Below are 18,417 nucleotides of genomic sequence, written 5' to 3'. Positions count from 1 at the left end.
CTGTATCCACTCTTCTGTTGAGGGACAACTGGGTTCTTTCTAGCTTCTGGCTATTATAAATATGGCTGCTATGAACATAGTGGAGTATGTGTCCTTATTACATGTTGGAGAATCTTCTGGATATTTGCTCATGGGTGGTATAGCTGGGTCCTCAAGTATTACTATATCGAATTTTCTGAGGAACTGCCAGACTAATTTCCAGAGTGGTTGTACCAGCTTGCAATCCCATCAGCAACTGAGGACTCTTCCCCTTTCTCCACATCCATGTCAGAATCTACTATCACCTGTGTTTATGATCTTAGCCATTCTTATTGGTGTGAGATGGAATCTCAGGGTTTTTTTGTTTTATGTCTTTTTTTAATTTCCTGGATGAGTAAGTGTGTTGAACAATTCCTTAGGTGCTTTTCGGTCATTAGTTTTGTCAGTTGAGAATTGGCTGTTTAGCTCTGTACCCCATTGTTTAATAGGGTTATTTGGTTCTCTGGAGTCTAACTTCTTGAGTTCTTTGAATATATTGGATGTTAGCCCTCTACCAGATGTAGGATTGGTAAAGTTCTTTTCCAAATCTGTTGGTTGCTAAACTTTTGTTTTATTGACAATATCCTTTGCCTTAAAAACGTTTTGAAGTTTTATGTGGTTGCATTTGTTGATTCTTGTTGTTAGAGCATAAGCCATTGGTGTTTTCATCAGGATATTTGCTCCTGTGCTCATGTGTTTGAGACTTTTCCACACTTTCTCTTCTATTACATTCAATTTATAAGGTTTTATGTGTAGGTCCTTTATCCACGTGGACTTGAGCTATGTACAGGGAGATAAGAAGGCATCAAGTTGTATTCTACTACATTTTGACTGGCAGTTGCACCAGCACCATCTGGTGAAAATGCTGGGTTTTTTTTTCCACTAGGTGGTTTTAGTTCCTTTGTCCAAGATCAAGTGACCAGACATATATGGGTTCATTTCTGGTGCTTCAATTCTATTCCATTAATCTACCTGCCTGACACTCTACCAAATCCATGCAGTTTTTAATCATAATTGTAGTACAACTTGAGTTCAGGGATGGTGATTCCTCCAGCTGTTCTTTTCTCTATCATGGGTTTTTTGATATTCTGAATGAATATGAGAATTGTTCTTTCCAACTCTAGGGAGAATTGAGTTGGAATTTTGATAGAAATTGTATTGAATCTGTAGATTGGTTTGGGACAATGGCCAATTTAACTATATTATACTTGCCAATCTATGAGCATGGGAAGTCTTTCCATGTTTTGGAGTCTTCTTCAATTTCTTTGATAAGAAACTTGAATTCTTGTAGTACATATATTTCACTTATTTGGTTAGAGTCACATCAAGATATTGTATATTATTAGTGACTATTGTGAACAGTGTCATTTCCCTAATTTCTCACTCAGCCTATTTATCCTGTGAGTATAGAAAGGCTATTGATTTGTTTGAGTTAATTTTATATCCAGCCACTTTGCTGAAGTTGTTTATTGGCTTTAGGAGTTTTCTGTTGGAATTTTTGGTGTCACTTAATTATGCTATCATATCATCTGCAAATAGTGATATTTTGACTTCCTCATTTCCAATTTGTATTACTTTCACCTCCTTTTTCTTTTCTTTTCATTTTTTTTTGTCTAATTGCTTGAACTAGAACTTCAAGTACTATACTGAATAGAAAGGAAGAGAGTGGGAAGTTTTGTCTAGACCCTGATTTTAGTGGGATTGCTTTAAGTTTCTCTCCATTTAGTTTGATGTTTTCTTCTGGTTTACTGTATGTTGCTTTTATTATGTTTAGGTATAAGCCTTGAATTCCTGATCTTTCCAAGACTTTTAACATGAAAGGATGCTGAATTTTGTCAAGTGCTTTTACAACATCTAATTAATTGATTTTGTGAATTTTTTCATTGAGTTTATTTTTATAGTACAATACATTCATGGATTTCTGAAGACTGATCTGTCTCTGCATTCTTGGGATGAAGCCTACTAGATTATGATGAAATATCACGATTGTTTTAATGTGTTCTTGGATTCAGTTCTAGAGAACTTTGTTGAGTATTTGTATATCAATATACAAGGGATATTGGTCTAAAGTTCTCTTTCTTTGTTGAACTTTTTTTGTGTTTTGGATATCAGTGTAACTGTGGCTTCATAGAATCAATTTGGTAGTGTTCTGTTTCTATTTTGTGGGATAGTTTGATGGCATTCTTTGAATGTCAGATAGAATTAAGCACTAAACCCATCTGGTCCTGGGCCTTATTTGATTAGGAGACTTTTAATGACAGCTTCTATTTCTTTAGGGGTTATGGGATTATTTATATAGTTTATCTGATCCTGCTTTAACTTCTGTACCTTATACCTGTCTAGAAAATTGTACACTTTATCCACATTTTCAAGTTTTGTTGAGTATAAATTTTGAAGTAAAATCTGATTTTTTAATTTCCTCAGTTTCTGTTGTTATATCTCCCTTTTCATTTCTGATTTTGTTAATTTGGATACTGTCTCTCTGTCCTCTGATTAGTCTGGCTACCCATCTATCTTGTTGAGCTTCTCAAAGAACCAGCTCTTGGTTTTATTGATTCTTTGTATAGATCTTTTCCTTTCTACTAGGTTGATTTCAGCCTTGAGTTTGATTATTTCCTGCAGTCTACTCCTCTTGGGTGTATTTGATTCTTTTTGTTCTACAGCTTTCAGATGTGATTTTAAGCTACTAGTATATGCTCTCTCCAGATTCTTATTGGAGGCACTCAGAGTTATGAGTTTTCTTCCTAGCACTGCTTTCAATATGTCCCATAAGTTTGGATATGGTGTGCCTTCATTTTTATTAAATTCTGAAAAGTCTTTAATTTATTTCTTTATTTCTTCCTTGCCCAAGTTATCAGCTTCCATGTATATATTGACTTTCTATTTGTTGTTGTTGTTGTTGTTGTTGTTGTTGTTGTTATTGAAGACCAGTCTTAGTCTGTGGTGATCTGATTGGATATATGGGATTATTTCAGTCTTTTTGTATTTGTTGAGTCCTGTTTTGTTACTGGTTATATGGACCATGAGGTGATAGGAAGAACTCCTTTTGTTTGAGGATGAAATGTCCTATAGATATCTGTTAAAACCATTTGGTTCATAACTTCTGTTAGTTTCACAGTGTCTTTGTTTAGTTTCTGTTTCCATGATCTGTCCCTTAATGAGAGTTGAAGGGTCATCACCTCCCACTATTACAATGTGAGGTGCAATGTGTGCTTTGAGCTTTAGTCAAGATTGTTTTATTAATGTGGATGGCCTAGCATTTGGAGCATAGATGTTCAGAACTGATAATTCATCTTGGTAGATTTTTCCTTTGATGAGTATGAAGTGTCCTTCTTATCTTTTCTTATTACTTTTAGTTGAAAGTCAAATTTATTCAATATTAGAATTCTTGCTACTTTGGACCATTTACTTAGAAAAATATTTTCCAGCCTTTTCCTGCAGGGATTGTTAGCACTGGTGTTGGTAGAGGATAGGCAGCTCATTGAGCTCAGAGGCTACCATGGACTTGCACGTGTCAGCCTGCTACAGTGTCTCCAGTGTTAAGCCTGTACATGTCCTTCAGGTGACAGGCTCTGGGGCAATGTCAAGGCACCAAGCCCAGGGACCTGGTGTGCCATTCCAACTGGCACAAGGAGGGCCAGAAACCATATTTAAAATGTATTCTTAAAAAATTATTTTGAGAGCTTTGTGTGTTCTGGCCAGCCCGGTCTACATGGCAAGGCTACCCAGGACTACATCGTGAGACTCTTTAAAAAAAAATCAATTAAGAGTATAATTTATGTAAATTTTAATAACAAAGACTAGTTTAATAATTTGCTAACATAGTAAAATCAGCTATATTTGTTTTATCAATATTAGGTATAATATATAGGAGTATTTTTAGTTCACTTAGGCATGCTCCTCCTAAACATTTTACAGGTTCATTGACTGAACAAGCTAACATTACTTCTACCAAATGCTTAAGAAGACGCAAAATATACATTTGTTTAACCAAGTTTAGTCATTATTATTGGAAATTTTATTTTAAATATATTGTATTTTTGTATTCTATCACCTTGAGATAATTTCTTAGACCTTCCTGTATTGATCTGCACCTGGAGATGAACCTGTACCACTGTATTCTATACCCAAATAGCACCAGGAGAGAGCTGGTCTCCCAAGAGTATGGACATGTGAGAACAAGTGAGCCCACCACTTCTGCCCAGAAGACCTGCCCAGAGCTCTCAAGACACAGAAACAAAGGAACAGTGTGGGACAGAATCTTTCCGGTTTCCATCTGCACCAGGAGCTGATCTTGTGTCAGAGCTTTCCATTCCCAAATACCATTGGGAGAGATCTGGTTTACCAAAAGTACTGAAACACAGGCTTGCAGGGGGTATAAGCCACAGTCAGAGACACCAACACCAGCTAACACAAGAGATAACCAAATGGCAAGAGGCAAAGGCAAGAACATAAGCAACAGACACCAAGGCTACTTGGCATCTTCAGAATCAAGGTCTCCCAGCACAGCAAGCCTAAATACCTCAACACACCAGAAAAGTAAGACTCTAATTTAAAAATCACATCTCATAATGATGATAGAGGACTTTAAGAGAACGAAAATAACTGCCTTAAAGAAGTACAGGAGATCACAGGTAAACATGTAGAAATCCTTAAAGTGGTAGCATAAAAATCCTTTAAATAATTACAGGAAAACACAACCAAACAGGTGAAGGAAGTGAACAAAACCATCCGTGATCTAAAAATGGAAATAGAAACAATAAGGAAATCACAAAGGGAGACAACCCTGAAGATACAAAACCTGCGGAAAAAAATCAGGAGTCATAGATGCAAGTATCACCAACAGAATACAAGAAACAGAAGAGAGAATCTCAGGTACAGAAGATGCCATAGAAAACATTAACACAACAATCAAAGAAAATGTAAAATGCAAAAACCTCCTAACCCAAAACATCTAGGAAATCCAGGACACAATGAGAGACCAAACTTAAGGATAATAGCTATAGAAGAGAGTGAAGATTCCTAACTTAAAGAGCCAGTGAATATCTTCAACAAAATTATAGAAGAAAACTTCCATAACTAAAAAAAGACATTCCTGTGCAGACATGTGTGTTTCAGTGTGATATGTTTTGAGTGCCTATGCTGGGTAATTTGAGGGGAGCTCAGCAAGCTTAGAACTCCAGACATGTTTGGCTGCTGGATTTCCCCAGTATAAAACAAAAATGGCTGCACTGGACATTGCGTGTAAAATTGAATATGCAAAGAAAGGACATTGTGTCTTAAAATGGAAAATAAGTGCTCTGCAAGACTGGAACATTCTATTAAATGCAACTTTCCCAGATTATGGCTATGTCTGCATGTAGGATGGAACTTCTGTGCTTGGAAGGCTTTACCTATTTTAGTCATTTGTCCTGTGATCCCCAAGGAGAGGAGCTTACTGTCCTGAGGGCGAGCTGAGTTTTCCAAGCTAATGAGGGACTCTGGGCAGGACTATCAATCATGAACAGTATTGGAAGGTACCTTGAAGATGTTTTCAGAATTCTCCTCAGATGCATGTGTTACTAGCTGTGTAGAAGACCACAAGCCATGCCATGGTGAATGTGGGCATCTCTATTGGCAGGGCAGGAGGAGCAAGACTGCTGAACAATCAGAGTCAGATCTGGTGGTACTAAGGTGGACTGATGTAATGACCGATGATGATGTGCATGTGAACTTCATTTGGGAAGAGTGGGCTTTGCTGGATCCTCCTCAGAAGAGTCTCTACAATGAAGTAATACCATAGACATATAGAAATCTCACACCTATAGGCTACATTTGGGAAGAACATACTATTGAAGACTATTTTCAAAGTTCTAAAAGTCACAAAAGACATGTTAGAATTCATACTGGAAAGCAACCTTCTGAGATTATTCAATGTGATAAAGCCTTTCATAAATAAAGGCATGAAAGAACACTTAATGGAGAGAAACCCTATGAATCTAACCAATGTGGCAAAGCCTTTGCAGGTAGCAGTGGTCTCAAATATCATAAAAGAACACATACAGGAGAGAAACTCTATGGAAGTTAACAAAGTGGTAAAGCCTTTGTAGAAAGCAGTGGCCTCCAATGTCATAAAAGAATGCATACATGAGAGAAACCTTATGAATGTAAACAATGTGGTAAAGCCTTTTTAAAGAGGAAACTTGTCAAATATCATAAAATAAAACATACAGGAGAGAAACCCTATGAATGTAAACAATGTGGTCAAGCCTTTGCAGTAAGTAGTAATCTCCAAAGACATAAATGAGCATATATAGGACAGAAACCTTATGAATGTGATCAATGTGGTAATGCCTTTGCAGGAAGCAATAATCGTCAATATCATAAATGAACACATACAGTAGAGAAAACTTTTGAATGTAACCAATGTGATAAAGCCTTTGCAGGAAGGAGAGACCTCCAAAGACATAAGCAAACACATGCAGGAGAAAACTCAATGAATGTAACCAGTGTGGTAAAGCCTTTGATTGAAGCAGTGATCACTGAATACATAAATGAACACATACAAGAGAGAAATATTTTGAATGTAACCAATGTGATAAAGCTTTTTCACAAAGCAGTGGTCACCAAAATCATAAAAGAACACATATAGGAGGGAAATTTTTGAATGTATTCAATATGGTTTTAAAACTTTTCACAAAGCAGTGGCCTCCAAACACATAGAGAAACACATACAGGTGAGAAACTCTATGAATATCATTAATGTGTTAAAGCCCTTTTATATCACAATCATCTTCAGATCCATAAAAGAACATATACTGGAGAGAAATCCTCTGAATGTAACTAATGTGGTAAAGTCTTTGTACAAAACAGACATCTTACACATACAAGAATATACACTAGATAGAAATCCTATGAGTATAAATAACATGGAAAACTTTTTGCAAGTCGCAGTAAGTACTCTCCAAGTAAGTAAAAGAAGACACTCTTGAGAGAAACCCTATGAGCATCATCAATGGAATAAAGCCATTGAACATTGAAATCATCTTCAAATACATAAAAGAAGATATACAGGTGAGAGATCCTATAAATATAAATAATGCGGTAAAGCCTTTGCATGTCAGTCAAATCCTGTTTAATACATGAAGCCTTCACACATTTCTTTATCTTCATGAAACAATCCATACTGGAGAAAAATTTATGAATGTATTTAATATTGTAAAGCATTTTCAAATTTCCCAAGTCTTCATCATCATGAGAGAGAAAAACCATATGAATGCATTTAACATGGGGAAACTTTTGTACATTTCTAAAGTTATCATCATCATGAAAGTAATCATACTGAACCGGGATGTGGTGGCACATGCCTTTAATCCTAGCACTTGGAAGGCAGAGGCAGGCTGATTTCTGAGATGAAGGCAATCCTGGTATACAGAGTGAGTTCCAGGACAGCCAGGGCTACACAGAGAAACCCTGTCTAAAAAAAAAAATTAATCATATTGGAGAGAAAGTTTATGAGTGTAAGCAATGTAGTAGAGCCTTTCTGGTATGGGGTCCTCTCATATCCAACAAAACTTATACTCAGGTAATGGAAATGATAGGAAGTTTATTATAATAAAGCTACTGCTGGGTAATGGCCAGACAGCATACTCAGAACCTAATGCACATACCTCTCCACTCAGAGCCAGAATGTTATAGAACTGCCATCCTACAGTAAAAAACTCTGGACCAGAATTGTTTCTGTGTGAAAGAACAGGAAAACAAAAATGTAGAAGAACCTGAGCAAAAGGAGGTCCAGTGACATGTCCAAATTTGGGTCCAGCTTAGTGGGAGGCCTTAAAGTCTAACACTATTACTGATGTTATGGTGTACTTACAAACAGGGACCTATCATGACTGACCTCCTAAATATCCAAATAGAAGATGAAAGAGTCAGATGCAGATATTTACACCCAACCAAGGGACAGAAACTGGTGAGTCCTGTGGTTGAATTAAAGAAAAGCTGGAAGAAGTTGAGGAGGAGGGCAGTGCTATAGGAAGACCAGAAGCCTGAACTAACCTGGACACTGGGGATCTCTCAGACACTGAACCACCAACCAGTTAGTATAAACCAGCAGATATACAGCAGAGGCCTGATGGGTCTGGACTCAGTCATAGAGGATGCACCTAACCCTGAAGAGACTTAGGGCCCCAGGGAGTGGGAAGGTCTGGTGGGGTGGCAGTGGGAGTGCATGAGGACATCTTGGAGAATCGGGGAGGAGGTACAGAATGTGGAAAAGTTAGTAGGATGGACTGGGAGGGATATAAATTCTAGACTGTAAAAACATTTAAAGAATAAAGAACAATCACTATTCCTTAATATCTCTTAATATCAATGGACTCAATTCTACAATAAAAAGACATAGACTAACAAATAGGACCCAGCATTTTACTGCATACAGGAAACACACCTCAGTGTCAAAGACAGACACTACCTCAGAGCAAAGGACTGGAAAACAATTTTCTAAGCAAATGGTCCCAAGAAACAAGCTGTAGAAGCCATTCTAATATCGAATCAAATCAACTTTCAACCAAAATTTATGAATAAGGATAAGAAAGGATACTTCATACTCATCAAAGGAAAAATCTACCAAGAACTCTAATTCTGAACACGTATGCTCCAAATGACAGAGCAAGCACATTCATCAAAGAAACTTTATGAAAGCTCAAAGCACACATTGCACCTCACACAATAATAGTGGGAGACTTCAACACACCACTCTCATCAATGGACAGATTGTGGAAACAGAAACTAGACAGAGACACATTGAAACTAAGAGAAGAAATGGACCAAATTGTTTTAACTGATATCTACAGAATATTTCATCATAAAACAAAAGAATATACCTTCTTCTCAGCACCTCATGGTATATACTCCAAAACTCACCATATAATTAGTCACACAAAAGGCCTCAACAGATACAAGAAGACTGAAATAATCCCATACATCCTATGAGATTACCATGAACTAAGGCTGTTCTTCAATACCAACATAAACATTAGAAAGCCTACATATACATGGAAGCTGAACAATGCCCTACTTAATGATAACTTGAGAAAGAAAGAAATTAAGAAAGTAAAGACTTTTTAGAGTTTAGTGAAAATGAAGTCATAACATACCCAAACTTATGAGACACAAGGAATGCAGTGCAAAGACCAAAACTCATAGCACTGACAACATATACTAGAAGCTTAACAGTACACCTGAAAGCTCTAGAACAAAAAGAAGCAAATACACCCAAGAGAAGTAGATGGCAGGAAATTATCAAACTTAGTGCTGAGATCAACCAAGTAGAAACAAAAAAAAAAAGTCTATACAAAGAATAAAGAAAACCAGGAGCTGGTTCTTTGAGAAAATCAACAAGATAGATAGATTGGTAGCCAAACTAATCAGAGGGCACACGAACAGTATTCAAATTAACAAAACTAGAAATGAACAGGGAGACATAACACCAGAAACCAAGGAAGTTCAAAAATCATCAGATCCTACTACAAAAGCCTGTACTCAACAAAACTGGAAAATCTGGATGAAATAATTTTCTTGTCAGATACCAGGTACCAAAATTAAATTAGGACCAGCTAAATCATCTAGTTCATTCCATAACCCCTTAAAAAAGCCCAGGACCAGATGGGTTTAGTGCATAATTCTATCAGACCTTCAAAGAATACCTAAAACCACTACATTTCAAACTATTCCACAAAAATAGAAACAGAAGGAACACTACCCAATTAATTCTATGAAGCCATAGTTATGCTGTATACTCTCCCTTGGAGATGGAACAGCTTCTATCTAATCAGGAACTTGTCACAATATCCTCTCATAGAGGAATTCATAAAAGATTTTCACCTACTACTATAATGTTTAATATTCCAAGAATATTTTAAAAATTGTCAAATGCATGTTACTTTTAGCTTCAGAAGATATCATATATACTTAAGAGGGACTATTATATTTATTATATCTATATTATATTATATCTATTATAAATTTGTTGATTACTTGAAAAAATGTGAATACCGAGGTGTATATTTTAAAATAAATTGTATTAGTTTAAAAATACTATCAATACATTTATTTCTAGTTATGTGTATACATGCATACACACACACACACACACACACACACACACACACACACACACATACACACACACAATTTGGGCTCTAGATACCAAACTTAGGTCCTCTATGAGAGCAGTACCCCTGCCTAGCCACTGAATGATTATCTCCAGCTCCTTTTACAAGGAATTATTGTGGTGATGTTCTATTCTAGGTCTCTGGGCCATCCAGCATCTAGTTATTGATACTCTAGGCTATGTCAGGAGTTGGCTCCCTCACATGGCCTACGTCTAAAGTTGGTAGGATCATTTTGGTCACTCTCAATGTGGCCACTCCCACTCTGTGCCAATAGAAACAAAGATTTACTCCAGCAAATCTTACATGCAGGACAAAATATAAGCCAAAAGTTTTGTGGTTGGGTTGGTGTCCCAACCCCTCCAAGTAGAATCTTGGCTGCTTATAGGAGATGGCTGGTTTAGGTTCCATATTCCACATTTCTAGTAATCTTAGGTAGGGTCATCGTAGTAGATTCCTGAGAGTTTTCATTGCTCTAGGTTTCTGTTTTGTCCCCCCCAAATGCCCTAAATTTTCAAATGTCTCAGCCAGTACTATCTCCCTATATCCTCCTCCATCCATGGCTCCTCTGATCCACACAGCTGGCAGTACACTCGCGCTATCTGTTCCATTTTCCCTTCCTGAAAAGATTCACATGTTCCTGCCTTGAGCCCTCACTATTTCTTAGTCTCTCTCTAGGTCTGTGAATTTCCCATGATTATCTTATATTTTATAGCTAAAATATACTTGTAACTGAGTATATAATATGATTGTCTTTCTGGGGCTATGTTACTTCACTCAGGATAACTTTTCTAGTTCCATCCATTTGCATGAAATTTTCATATTATTTTTTTAACAGCTGAGTAATACTCCGTTGTGTAAATGTACCACATTTTCTTTATCCATTCTTCTGATGAAGGACATCCAAGTTGTTTCCAGTTTCTGGTGATCATGGAAAAAAGATGATATGAATATAAATGAGCAAGTGTCCTTATGGTATGGTAGAGAATCTCTGTGGTAGGATGGAGCATCCTTTAAGTATAGGCCCAAAAGGGGTATAGCTAGGTCTAAAGGTGGATCAATCTCAATTTTCTGAGAAACTGCCATGTCGATTTCCAAGATGACTACATAAGTTTGTGCTCCTAAACACCAGCAATGGAGGAGTTCCCCTTGTTCTACATCCTTGCCAGCACGAACTGTCATTGCTGTTTTTGATCTTAGCCATACTAACTAACAAGTATAAAAAGAAATCTCAGAGTCATAATAATATGCATTTCCCTGATGGCTAAGGATGTGGAAAATTTCTTCAAGTGCTTCTCATCTATTTCAGAATACACGGTTGTGAATTCTCTGTTTAGATCTGTGACCCATTCTTAAATTAGATTGTTTGGCTTGTTGATGTGTGGTTTATGAGTTCTTTATACAGTTTGAAAATCAGTCATCTGTCACATATGAGTTGCTATTTTGTACGTTTGATGGTATCCTTTATTAATTCTTGATCTAAATGCCTGAGTTATTGATGTTCTGTCCAGGATGTTGTCTCCTGTGCCAATGCTTTCAAAACTATTTTCTACTTTCTATTCTATCAGATTTAGTAAGTTTGTTTTTATATTGAAATCTTTGATCTACTAGATCTTGAATTTTTGAAGAGTGCACTATCCCTGATTTCAAGTGGTACTACAGACCTATAGGAATAAAAACTGCATGATATTGGCATAAAAGCAGACAGGTGGATCAATGGAATAGATTAGAAGAGCAGGATGTAAATCCATCACCTATGGATATATTATTTTAATAAAGAAACCGATATTATACGATGGAAACAAGAAAGCAACTTCAAGAAGTGATGCAGGTCTAACTGGATGTCATTATATAGAAAATTTAAAATGGGTCCATATCTATCACCTCATCTCACCTTCATAGAGTTCTTCTCTATCCCCTACCCCTTTTGCCTATGAGAGGATACTCCCTGGAAACCACCCCTCTCTATGTCATCAAATAACTACAGTATTAACTACATTCCTCGCACTGGAGTCAAAAAAATAAGTCATCTGTGATATATGTGCTAGGGACCTCATAATACCCCCTATATGCTCTTGGTTGTTACCTTAGTCTCTGGGAACTCCCAGGTGTCCAGGTTATTTGTCATAACCTGGAGTTATTTGTCTTCTATGGAGTTGCAATCCCCTTCAGTTCCTTCAGTCCTTTCCCTAACACTTCCATAGGAGTTCCTGACTTCAGTCCAATGCTACAATGTGTTTTTTTGTTTGTTTGTTTTTATATAAGTCTTTCACTTGCTTGATTAAGTTTGCCCCAATATACATTTTGAGGCAATTGTGAAAAGTACTGTTTCCACAGTTCTTTCTCAATCCATTTGTATATAGGAAGTCTATTAGATTTTTGATTTCTATTTGCACCATTCCATGTGACCTCCCCCAGCCTCAAGTGAGCCGAACCTTGACCTAACCACAAGCAGCCAGCCCACCTAGGATGGAGTCTTTCCCCTTAGGTGAGGTCTATTGCTCAGCCAAGTTTGCAACTTCCCTATAGGAGTCAAGCCCTGCTGTGCTGCTTCACCTGCTTTCAGGATAAAACAAGATGCTAATGAGGCCACAAGATCCTGACATAGTGGAGGATTGATCCCCTCCCTATATATTTTCAGATTCTGAAATACACATTGGACCTTGATTGGAACCTTTTGATTTGGTCTGGTTATTTCTCTCACAGTCCAATTCCTTTTTTTCCCTAGGCACCTGCCTCTCTTTCAGGAACACAGTTTACATAGCTGCTGTCTGCTACAATTCTACTTCACTCTAAGGGTTTATCAGCTATAGAAGTTTCCTGGAGTGTTTTAAAGGGGTTTCTAAATATAAAGGCATATCGTGTGAATATGAAGACACTTTCACTTCTCTCTCTCCTATTTATATCCCCTTGTTCTTTATCAGTTGTCATATTGCTCTAGCTAAAATTTAAGTATTATAAATAGTAGTATATAGAGATTAGACATGCTTTTTTTTTCCTAATTTTAGTAGAAATGCTTTGAATATCTCTCCATTTAGGTTAATGTTTGCTATGAGTTTACTGCTAATTGCTTTCATTATATGGATATATGTACTTAGTATCACTCAGCTTTCTAGGACTTTTATGAAGGGATGTTATATGTTGTCAAAACCCTTACCAAGTTTAATGAATTGGTCCTTGTTGTTTGTCTGTCTTTCAGTCTGTTTACAATGTGACTGGATTATGTTCATCCATGTACTTTGAATTATCACTGCATTTCTGGGATGAAGATTTTGTGATCACTGTGGATGATTTTTCATATGTTCTTGAGTTTAGTTTACAAGTATTTTATTAAGAATTTTTGCATCTCTGTTTATGAGGAAAATTTGTCTGTGATTTTCTATCTTGGTTGCATCTTTATGTTATTTGTGTGTACTAGGGTAATTATGGACTTATAAAAAGAATTAGGCCAAGTTCCTTCAGATTATACTTTGCAGAATAATGAAGGGATACTGACATTAATTCTTCATTGAAAATCTGATATAATTCTGCACAGAATATATCTGGCACTGAGCTTTTTTCTGCTTGGGATACTTTTAATAACTGCTTTTGGATTACTAGGAGTATATACACAGAGCTATTTTCATACCAGAAAACTATGTACAGATAGAAGATATCCATTTCCCTCTTTTGTAATTCTCATTTGAAATCATAGGACAAGTCAATGACATGTCTGTAGTGAATGACAGATATGTCCACGATGACATATTCTAAATCAGATAAGTGGTATTTTTATTCTTTCCTACACTGAGATTGAATTCACATCCTTGTGCTTGCTGAACAAGAGCTTATCAACAAGCTTCCTCTTCAGTATTCCAAATTAGGAGTGGAATTTGGAACAGTGAACTAGCCATTGTAAACATAACTCTGTACCCTATTCACTGTACAGATGACAACTTCTCTATGTTCAGAGTGTGGGGATCTATGAATACTGCTTAACATCAGTATGACACTGATATGGTAAATTGACATTTCATGTCATATTTGCATATTTTTAAATTTTATTTATTTATTTATTTATTATTAGATTTTTTTATTTACATGTCATGTGATCTCTCCTTTCCCAGTTTCCTCTCCGAATAAAAAGAAAAAAAATAAAATAAATTAAAAATACAAGAACAAAAACGAAAACAAAAAAACACTGTTCCCTGCCCCTTCTTCCTTCTCACCAACCCACTCTCTCCCACTTCCTGGCCCAGGCATTCCCCTACACTGGGGCATAGAACCTTCACAGAACTAAGGGCCTCTCCTCCCATTGATGACTGATTAGGCCATCCTCTGCTAGATATACTCCTAGACCCATTAGTCCCACCATGTGTACTCTTTGGTTGTAGTTTAGTCCCAGGGAGCTCTGAGGGTACTAGATACTTCATGTTGTTGTTCATCCTAAGGGGCTACAAAACCTTCAGCAACTTGGGCCCTTTCTCTAACTAGTTCATTGGGGACCCTGTACTCAGTGCAATGGATGGCTGTGACCCTCTACTTCTATATATTAGTAGTGTACTGTCAGAGCTTCTCAGGAGACAGCTATATCAGGATCCTGTCAGCAAGCACTTGTAGGCATCTACAATAGTATCTGGATTTGATGATTGAATATGGGAAGGATGCCCAGGTGGAGCAGTCTCTGGATCGTCCTTCCTTCAGTCTCTGCTCCATATTTTGTCTCTGCAACTCCTACCATGGGTAGTTTGTACCCCTTTTAAGAAGAAACAAAGTATCCACACTTTGGTCTTCCTTCTTCTTGAGTTTCTTGTGGTTTGTGCATTTACTTTGTTTATTCCAAACTTCTGGGCTACTATTCACTTATCAAATAGTGTTTACAATGTGTGTTCATTTGTGGTTGAGTTACCTCACTCAGGATGATATTCTCTAGATCCATTCATTTTCCTAAGAATTTCATAAGTTCATTATTTTCATAGCTGAGTAAAAAAAGAAAGAAATTAAAGGCTTTCTAGAGTTTAATGAAAATGAAGCCGCAACATATCCAAACTTACGAGACACAATGAAAGCAGTCATAAGAGAAAAACAAAAAGCTTCAAGTACCTCCAAAAAGAAACTAAGGAGAGCATACACCAGTGATTTGACAGAACATCTGAAAGCTGTATAACAAAAAGAAGCAAATTCACACAAGAGGAATCAAAGGCAGGAAATAATCAAACTCAGGGCTGAAATCAACCAAATGGAAACAAAAAGAACTATACAAAGAATCAACCAAATCAGGACCTAGTTCTTTGAGAAAATCAACAAAATAGATAAACCATTAGCCAGGCTAATTAGAGGGCACAGAGACACTATTCTAATAGCAATATCAGAAATGAAAAGGGAGACATAACAACAGACACTGAGAAAATCCAAAAATCATGAGATCCTACTACAAAAGCCTATACTAAACAAAATTGGAAAACATGGATGAAATGGCCAATTTTCTAGACAGATACAAGGTACCAAAGTTAAATCAAAATCAGATAAATGATCTATACAGTCACATATCTACTAATGAAATAGAAACCGTCATTGATAGTCTCCCAACCAAAAAAAAAAAAAAACCCAGGACCAGATGTGTTTAGTGCAGAGTTTTATCAGACCTTTAAAGAAGACCTAATACCAATAATCCTCAAACTATTCCATAAAATAGAAACAGAAGGTACTCTACCCAATTCACTCTATGATATCACAATTACTCTTATACCTAAACCACACAAAGACCTAAAAAAGAAAGAAAATTTCAGACCAATTTCCCTTATGAATATCAATGCAAAAATACTCAATAAAATTCTCGCAACCTAATCCATGAACAAATCAAAATGATCATCTATCATGATCAAGTAGGCTTCATCCCAGGGATGCAGGGATGGATCAATATATGGAAATCCATCAACATAATTCTCTATATAAACAAACTCAAAGAAAAAAATGATATGAGCATCTCATTAGATGCTGAGAAAACATTTGACAAAATCCAACATCCCTTCATGATAAAAATCTTGGAAATATCAGGAATTCAGACCCAAATCTATATATAGCAAAAGCAATATACAGAAAACAAGTGGCCAACATCAAACTAAATGGAGAGAAACTTGAAGCAATCCCACTAAAATCAGGAACTAGCCAAGGTTGCCCACTCTCTCCCTACCTATTCAATATTGTACTTGAAGTCCTAGCCAGAACAATTAGACAACAAAAGGAGATCAAAGGGATGCAAAGACAGGAAGAAGTCAAATTATCACTATTTGCTGATGATATGATAGTATACTTAAGTGACCCCAAAAATTCCACCAGAGAACTTCTAAACCTGATAAACAACTTCAGCAAAGTAGCTAGATATAAAATTAACTCAAGCAAATCAGTTGCCTTCATCTAGACAAAGGAAAAACAGGCTGAGAAAGAAATTAGAAGAACAACACACTTCACAACAGTAATAGATGATGTAAAATAGTTTGGTGTGACTCTAACTAAGCCAATAAAAGATCTGTTTGACAAGAACTTCAAGTCTCTGAAGAAAAAAAAAATGAAGATCTCAGAAAATGCATATTTCTTTAGAAACTCCCTTTTGATTGCCATAGTAGCTGTACACCCACCAGCAAATAAAAAGAATTCCTTTACCTAACTTTTGGACCAGTACTTGTTGTCCTTCGTGATGACCATCATGACTGGAGTGAGATGAACTTTCAATGAAGTTTTAATTTACATTTCTATGACAATTTTCATGGCTCCACTAAAGGGCTTGAGTCACTTCCCTGGCACCACTCTCTCCAAAAGACATAGTGCCTCCTAGGTTTAGTTAAGCTTCACTCCACATCTGATACTGTCTCTAGTGTCATCATATGGTATTGACACCTCCAAAAACATGGGATCTTCTGCAGCAACTAGCCTATACTTTCACCAATACCTTCCCATAGGCTCACTTTTGGAGCACCAGTTATCACATAGTGTCAACCTTCAGCTACTCTCTAGGATCTATTCATGCCTTCAAAACCAGTACACATGGGTGACTTATTCTACCAAGTTTGGCTGCCAACAGTTGATACAATCTTGACCACTTATGAAACACAGATTCTGTGTGACAACTTTGAGAACATTTATGTATGATAACTTCCCAGAACATTTCCCTTTAATGATGCTGGTCTCCATTAACTGCTAATTATCTCAGCTTCATCAACATGAATCAAATGCTCCAGGAATACAAATTTTTGTCAATGGTCCTCATATCTTGTTCAGCCTAAACTGAACAGAACTACAAATATATTTACTTACTTACTTCTTTGTTTGTTTGTTTATTTGTTTGTTTTTTACTTGTTTATTCACTTTACATCCTGCTCTCTACCTCACTCCCAATCACCTTCACCCACACTCCTTCCTCCATGTACCCCCCTCATTCTCTGTGGAGCTGGGGGCCTCCTGAATATCCTCCAGGCCTTGGATTTTCAATTCTCTGTGATGCCCTTTTTCTTCCACACAAGGCAGCCCAGCAATAAGAACATATCCCATGTACAGGTAAAAGATTCTAGGATAGCTCCCACTCCAATTGTTCATGACCCACATGAAGTTCAAGCTGCATATCTGCTCCATATTAGTGGGGAGGCCTAGGTACAGCCTATGTATGTTCTTTGTTTGCTGCATGTAGTAGTCAGAGTTCTCTAGACTCACACGACTTATGGATAGTATCTATATAGAAATGGAATTTATTATGGTGACTTAAAGTCTATAGTTCAACTCCCCACAATGGTCAGCTGTGAATAGGAAGTCCTAGGATCTAGTAGTTGCTCCTTTTCACAAGGCTAATTGTTTCAACTGGTCTTCTGTAAAAGCAGATGCCAACAGATGTACTGGCAAGTAAATGCAAGCAGATGAAGAATAATGAATCTTTCTGCTTCCAATGTCCTTATGTAGGTCTCTAGCAGAAGGTATGGCTCAGATTAAAGGTGTGTACCACCTTGCCTGGATCTGGGACTTGTTTTGTCACAGACTTACCTTGAACTCAGAGATCTTCTTGCCTTAATCTCCTGGAATTAATGTCATGTACTACCTTGCCTGGGTCTAAGCTTTTCATAGCTACTATGCCTCAATATCTCCATGCCAGGAGCCAGGTCACAAACTTGTGTCTTCCAGCCTCAAAATCTGGATCACAGGTGACCCCTTCAGTTCTAGATTGTAGTTCATTCCAGATATAGTCAAGTTAACAACCAGGAATCCCATTCTAATCCAACCC

The 18,417-nt window shown here is 36.9% G+C and overlaps 1 pseudogene; it reads left to right on the top strand.

Moving 5' to 3' along the window:
- Nucleotides 1–5,545: 5,545 nt before the first annotated feature.
- LOC116100273 lies at nucleotides 5,546–6,720 on the top strand (annotated as a pseudogene).
- The last annotated feature ends 11,697 nt before the right edge of the window (nucleotides 6,721–18,417 follow it).

The sequence above is a fragment of the Mastomys coucha genome, unplaced genomic scaffold, assembly GCF_008632895.1.
Source record: "Mastomys coucha isolate ucsf_1 unplaced genomic scaffold, UCSF_Mcou_1 pScaffold21, whole genome shotgun sequence".
NCBI lineage: Eukaryota > Metazoa > Chordata > Mammalia > Rodentia > Muridae > Mastomys > Mastomys coucha.
The sequence above is the reverse complement of the archived record's forward strand: the minus strand, read 5'-3'. Positions and strand labels throughout refer to the sequence as shown.